The following is a 7,932-nucleotide window of genomic DNA, read 5'->3' as shown; positions in this document are numbered from 1 at the left end:
AGAATTACACCGTCATGTAATCATATAGGTGCATAAGGTAATAGTCTACCACACAGAAAATGTCCTCAAAACTCAATTCAAATTCAATAAAACCAATAATAAAAAATTCATGTTTGGGAAATATAAAACTTCTAAATAAATTATGGATCATGGTAGTCCCATTTTTCGTGTTTGCTTTTGTTCCCTGAGATTTTGGTTGTGATATCCAAAAACATCATTGCCAAGGCAAATATTAAGAAAATTTTCCTCAATTTTTTCCTTCTAAGAGTTTGATCATTTCAGAGCTTGCAATTAGCTCTTTTTGAGTTCATTTTTTTTTTTTTGAGTTTGGTATAGGATAAGTGTCCAGTCCCACCCCACACTCCTCTCCCCCATGAATATTTAATTTTCCAAACATGGTCTATTGAAAAGATTCTTCTTTCTCCATTGTGTCTTCTTGGTGGACTTGCTGAAAATTGATTGATCATATTTGCTTTGTTTCTGTGCTTGTTCTTCTCTTCCATTGCTGTGTGTCTATGTTTATGCTGATACCATATTGCTTAGGTTACCATTCTTTGTAATATAAGTGCCTTCAACTTTGTTTTTCTCTCTTAGGATTATTTTAACTATTTAGGGTCTTTGCCCTATAAAAATTTTAAAATTGCTATTTCTGTTGAAAAACACCATTAGACTTTTGAAAGAGATTATATTGAATCTATATATTACTTTGGGTAGTATGAACAGGTTAACATTCCAATTTACAATTTTTTTATCAGTATTTTATAGTTTTCAGTGTATAGATCTTTTGCTTCCTTGGTTAAATTTTTTATAAGTATTTTATTATTTTTGGCACTATCATAAATGGTATTTTTAAAACTTGCATTTCAGATAGATCATTATTGGTATAAAAATGCAACTGAATCATGTATTTTTTTTTTTGTACCCTTTGATTCTGGAGAATTTCTGAATGGCAAAATGAAAGGGCAGTCAATGGGCTATTAAAATAATTTGTAAACCATATACCTTACAGGGGTTAGTACCCAAAATACAAAACTAAATAAGTAACCTAATTAAAAAATAGGCAAAGATCTGAATAGACATTTTCCCCAGAAAACATACAATAGCCAACAAGGACATGAAAAGGTGCTCAACATCACTAAATGTAAATCAAAGTCCAAAGATATCTCACCTCATATCTGTTAGAATAGCTAAAGAGATAAAACATGTTGTTGAGGTGTTGGGGAAAAGGGGACCCTTTGCTGCTGATAGAAATGTCAACTGGTACAGCCATTATTAAAAAGTGTGGAGTTTCTCATAAAATTAAAAATAGAACTTTCACGAAATAGAAACTACCAAAGGCATTGACAAATTTCTAGAGACATATGCTCCTCCCAAACTGAAGCAGGAGGACATACACAATTTAAACAGATCAATATCAAGCAATGAAATAGAAGAAGCCATTAAAAACCTACCATCCAAGAAAAGCCCAGGACCAGACGGATTCTCAGCCGAGTTCTACAAGACCTTCAAAGACAAACTCATTCCAATACTTCTCAAAGTATTCCAGGAAGTAGAAAAACAGGGTACCCTACCAAACTCATTCTATGAGGCTAATATCACCCTCATACCCAAACCAGGAAAAGACACATCAAGGAAAGAAAATTTTAGACCAATATCCTTGATGAATATATATGCAAAGATCCTTAACAAAATATTGGCAAACCGTACCTAAAAACATATTAAGAAAATCATGCACCACAATTAAGGGGGGTTCATCCCTGCAATGCAAGGATGGTTTGACATCCGTAAATCAATAAATGTAATCCATCATGTCAATAGACTTAAGGATAAGAATCATATGGTCATATCAATTGATGTAGAAAAAGTGTTCGACAAAATACAACACCCCTTCATGCTCAAAACACTAGAAAAAATAGGGATAGTAGGAACATACCTGAACATTGTAAAGGCTATTTATGCTAAGCCCATGGCCAACATCATTCTTAATGGAGAAAAACTGAAACCATTCCCTTTAAAAACAGGAACAAGACAGGGATGTCCTCTTTCACCACTTCTATTCAACATTGTCCTCGAAACTCTAGCCAGAGCAATTAGGCAGACTAAAGAAATTAAAGGGATACGAATAGGAAAAGAGGAACTTAAGCTGTCACTATTTGCTGATGACATGATTCTCTATTTAGAGGATCCAAAAAACTCCTGCAGAAAAATTCTAGACCTCATCAATGAATTCAGCAAAATAGCAGGCTATAAAATCAACATGCATAAATCTAAAGCATTTTTATATGCAAGCGACGAAACAGCTGAAAGGGAAATGAGGAAAACAACTCCATTTGCAATAGCCTCAAATAAAATAAAATAAAATAAAATACTTGGGAATCAATCTAATCAAAGAGGTAAAAGATCTCTACAATGAAAACTACAAAACACTGAAGAAGGAAATTGAGGAAGACCTTAGAAGATGGAAAGATCTCCCATGTTCTTGGATAGGCAGAATTAATATTGTCAAAATGGCCATACTACCAAAAGTGCTATACAGATTCAATGCAACTCCAATTAAAATCCCAATGATGTACCTCATAGAAATAGAGCAAGCAATTATGAAATTCATCTGGAAGAATAAAAAACCCAGAATAGCTAAAGCAATCCTTAGCAGGAAGAGTGAAGCAGGGGGTATCGCAATACCAGAACTTCACCTATACTACAAAGCAATAGTAACAAAAATGGCATGGTATTGGCACCACAATAGACAGGTAGATCAATGGAACAGAAGAGAGGACATGGACACAAACCCAAAAAAATACAATTTTCTCATACTAGACAAAGGTGCCAAAAATATGCAATGGAGAGAAGATAACCTCTTCAATAAATGGTGCAGGGAAAACTGGAAAACCATATGCAACAGAATGAAATTAAACCCCTATCTCTCACCCTGCACAAAGCTCAACTCAAAATGGATCAAGGGCCTCGGAATCAGACCAGAGACCCTGCAGCTTATAGAAGAAAAAGTAGGTCCAAACCTTCAACTTGTTGGCTTAGGATCAGACTTCCTTAACAGGACTCCCATAGCACAAGAAATAAAAGCAAGAATCAATAACTGGGATAGATTCAAACTAAAAAGCTTTCTCTCAGCAAAGGAAACTGTCAGCAATGCGAAGAAAAAGCCTACAGAGTGGGAGAATATCTTTGCCACTCATACTTCAGATAGAGCACTAATTTCCAGAATCTATAAAGAACTCAAAAAACTCTACACCAAGAATACAAATAATCCAATCAACAAATGGGCTAAGGAAATGAACAGACACTTCACAGAAGATCTACAAGCAATCAACAGATATATGAAAAAATGTTCAACATCTCTAGTAATAAGAGAAATGCAAATCAAAACTACCCTAAGATTTCATCTCATCCTAATTAGAATGGCGATTATCAAGAACACAAGCAACAATAGGTGTTGGCGAGGATGTGGGGAAAAAGGTACACTCATACATTGCTGGTGGGGTTGCAAATTAGTGCACCACTCTGGAAAGCAGTATGGAGATTCCTCAGAAAGCTTGGAATGGAACCACCATTTGACCCAGCTATCCCACTCCTTGGCCTATACCCAAAGGACTTAAAATCAGCATACTACAGAGATACAGCCACATCAGTGTTCATAGCTGCTCAATTCACAATAGCCAGATTGTGGAACTAACCTAAATGTCCTTCAATTGATGAATGGATAAAGAAACTGTGATATATATATATATATATATATATATATATATATATATACACATACACACACACACACACACAATGGAATATTACTCAACTATAAAGAATAATAAAATTATGGCATTTGCCATAAAGAATAATAAAATATAAAGAATAATAAAATTATGGCAAATGGATGAAATTGGAGAATATCATGCTAAGTGAGATAAGCCACTCTCAAAAAAGGAAAGGACGAATGATCTCGCTGATAAGCGGATGATGACACATAATGGGGGGTGGGAAGGGGCAAGAATGGAGGAAGGAGGGACTGTATAGAAGGATAAGAGGGGTGGGAGGGGTGGGGGGGAGGAAAAAATAATAGAATGAATTGAACATCATTACCCTATGTAAATGTATGATTATGGAAATGGCATGCTGTTACTCCATGTACAAACAGAGAAACATGATGTATCCCATTTGTTTACAATAAAAATAAATTTTAAAAAAATAGAACTTCCATATGACCCAGCAATCCCTCTATTGGGTATATGACCAAGGAAATAAAATTAGCAGCTAGTAGAGAGATTACACGCTCTACTGTGGTCACTGCAGCTTTATTCACTATTAGCCACAGAATGAAAACTACCTAACTGTCCACCAACAGGCGAATGAAGAGAAAATTGTGTCATATTCATACAAAAAAATATTATTCTTAAAAAAAGAAAATCTTGCCGTTTTCAATAATGAGGATGGAAATCGAGGATACTATGCTAAATGAAATAAGGTGGGAAAATGTTGTACTATTGCAAATGTAGAATCTAAAAGAGTCAAATAAATTGAAACAGTAGAAAAGTGGTTACTGGGGGTGGGGAGGAGGAAATGGGGGAAAGTTGTTAAAGGATACAAATTTGCAGCACACACACAAAATGAGGTAATTATGAAAGCTGATAGACACATAGTGTTATGGGGCGCAACTTGAGGACAGACCGATCACCAATGAGAAGTCCAAATTTGAGAGTCTTTATTAAGCCAGCCGCTGACTGTCTCACACAATGCCCCCAAAAATGGCAACTGGGAGAAAAGACCCGACTACAGGGTTGTGGGGGTTCTTATATCAAAAATCACATCAGTCATAAGTGTCTGTTGCTATGATTCGAAATTACAAACTAACATCATGAGATCATCAACAGAGGGAGAAGTGGGTCAGAATGACCCTAACCTAGGTACAAACTAAAGGCTGGTTACTAACATCCACACAATCACTGTTCACATGGTACATTGTTTAGGAGCAATAGGAATCAAAAGAGCAATTTTTCTTTACATAGAAATTATCATTCTGTATCGTTAAACATGTCACACTAAGTAACTGATGAGGGGTACAGAGGTGGGGTGCTCCCATGGGAGAAACTTACTTCCTACATAACAGGGAGTCTCAGAGGAAAATGGAGTCTGTTTAGTCATTTCCCTTAGAGTCTGGCCTATAACATTCTCATGGAGCCAGATCTGTCAGCCCATCAAAATAGTTTGTTATAATTATTTCACTTTATATGTGGAAATGCATTTTAAATCTTAAATAAATGCAATAAAACCAATTTAAAATTTTTAAAGCAAATAAAACAAAAAGAAATCACAATGGAAAATTATAACTAACTTAAATTAGGGGATGATGAAAATTCAACATTATTTTTAGAATACAGCCAAAGCTGTTTTGAAACAATTTCTAGCTTTAAGAATACTTGTTACAAAAGAACATAAAAATCCATGAAGCATCCAAACCCAAGAAATTAGAAAAACAGTAGCAAAAAACATAAACAAAATAGCAAGAAAGCAATGAAAAAGAAAATCATAAATTAAAGAAAAAAACTATAAAATCCCAAGTTTTTTTAAGAGACTAATAAAATGGACGAAAGGTACAAATAAATGCAGGGACACAATTACAGATCCTACTGATGTTAGTGATATAATCAGGATGTCCTGTGTAGCTATAGGCCAGTAAATTTGAAAATGATGCAATGTAGACAAATTACTCGGTGTCCACAAAACACACCCATAAAAATCCAGGAAGAGGGAGGAGGGGAAATGTGGACTAGAGGAAAGTGCCAGCCCAGGGGTTTCTTAACACCAGACCCACGAAGCGGGAAGATGGCTTCCAGCAAGGTGGTAAGTGGGGGAGCTCACTGACACCTAACACTGAACTGTATGAAAGGAAATCACAGACGTCAGAAATACGAACAGAAGAAAAATACATCAGAGAAATGCCAGCTTGGGGGCCAGTGAGGGAGGGGCAGCACAGACAAAGAAAAAAGATGACTTGGCCAGTAGCTACAGATATTTTTAAAATAAGAAGGATCGACCTGAGGTAACCTATGAATTAGAGAAGGCGGCTGACTTGGGTAGACACGGAGTCAGTAGGGGAAGCGAATCGATATAAGCAAATCCAAAATTAACTCCCACAGGAGGGGAGGCCTTCTGGGGCATGAAAATGGCTGCTGGGCTCCCAGGGAAAGCTGCCCGGGATGCACACACCCCTGGGGAAAGCATGCTCTCTCCCTTCCAGAGAAGGCGGCAGCCCTTTACACTCGTGCTACCAAAGAAAGCAGCCCCTCCCTGCATCCCTGTGACAAAGAAAGCACACGCTTGTGCAGCCCCTGCCAGGAGACTGGGAACCTTCAGCTGACCAAAGAAATTCCTGAAGGCATCTGAACCTGAGAGACTGAAATAGGCACCAAGAAAAGTGTGCCTGGGCCGTTCAAGCTCTGCGTCCCAAGGGAGAAATCTCCCACTGTGGCTGGTGCTTGGGCAGCTGCACAGCAGCATCTGGACTCTAGGACGCATACCAGGTATTTCATATTCATAGTGGTGAAGGTGAACCCTAAGAGGTTTTGTCCCTACACCCTAAGAGTGGCTTTTACCAGAGACCCTAGAGATGCAGACATCCTGCAGAGACTGGCAACCGCCCTTCAGTAGGGAGTGTGGAGCAATTCTCAAACACCCGCCCTTAGTGCTCCAAAGTTCAACCTGGACTAAGCCCCGAGGACTGGACTCTCCACTTTAGAACTCTGCAACACCCCTGTCTTAGAAACACACAATTTGTCTGCACCCAAACTGCGCTACTCCACTGTATACTGAGAGACTGAGCGCTACCACCTACTCTAAGCAGCTTTGCCTCCTAGCCTCCAAGGCCAGCAGCTGAAAGAGAAGCACAAAGGTCACAATCCCCAATCCCTGACCCAAGGGTCACAAAGCCAAAGACAAATACCAAGAATAAACGCCCATCCCTGCCAACAGTTTTGACCACCACAGCCCAAAGAAGTCTCTTATTTCTCAGCAAGATGTTTTACTTCAGTTTTTTTCTTTCCTCTTTTATTTTTTATTTTGTTCATACGCTCATCTTAATCTATTCTTTTTATTATTTTTTTATTTTAACTATTTCTTAAATTTTTTCAAACATCATTTCACCATAATGTATTACTTTTTTGTTTTTCATACTTTGCATGTATGATTTATGTGGGGGGGGGTAGGTGTGTGTACGTGGGTGTGTAGGTACTCATTACACAGATAGGTTTGAGAAAATATATGCATACTCATATAATTTTACTTTCACATTAATTGCTTCCTTATGCACCTGTTTGTTATTTAGCCTTGATTTGTCTTAGGTGGGGCTCAGTTATTTGTGTGTTCAAGCTGTTTTGATTCTACAGTTGCTGGTTTGTCAATACTTTGGTTCTCGTCCCTCTTATCTCCCCTTCATAGCTCCTCTCCCTTACTAACAGACAACTTTTCCTGTTCCCACACCTTCTCATTCTTCATTTTATTACTTTGTGTAAATGTTTTATTCTTCTTTACAGTTGACATCTGCTACCTACCATCTGCCTTTCCTTTGATCACTATTCTAAATATTTCAAACTTTCTGTCACCCTCTCACCCTGTTTTCTCTTTGCTTAAGAAATTGAGATCCCACTAAATAATAGAATTATACGGTTTATGTAATTCATATCCCATTCATGTTGTGGTTACTAATACAGTGGATGACATACTAGACACCTGATGTTGAATGCCAGAAAAATTCCCAAATCCCACTGCTTTGTATTACTGGTACTGATGTTAAATGCAGACCTCAACATTTCTTATAGGTGGCAATTAGTGTTACTGAAGTCAAAGTAGATACTGGACATTTATCTCAGAATTATACCTATGAGACTGACATTAAAGCCACTCCTATCTCCCCATCCCTCTAAG

This window comes from Sciurus vulgaris, assembly GCF_902686455.1.
Source record: "Sciurus vulgaris genome assembly, chromosome: 8".
NCBI classification, from domain to species: Eukaryota; Metazoa; Chordata; class Mammalia; order Rodentia; family Sciuridae; genus Sciurus; species Sciurus vulgaris.
Note: the sequence above shows the minus strand (reverse complement) of the source record.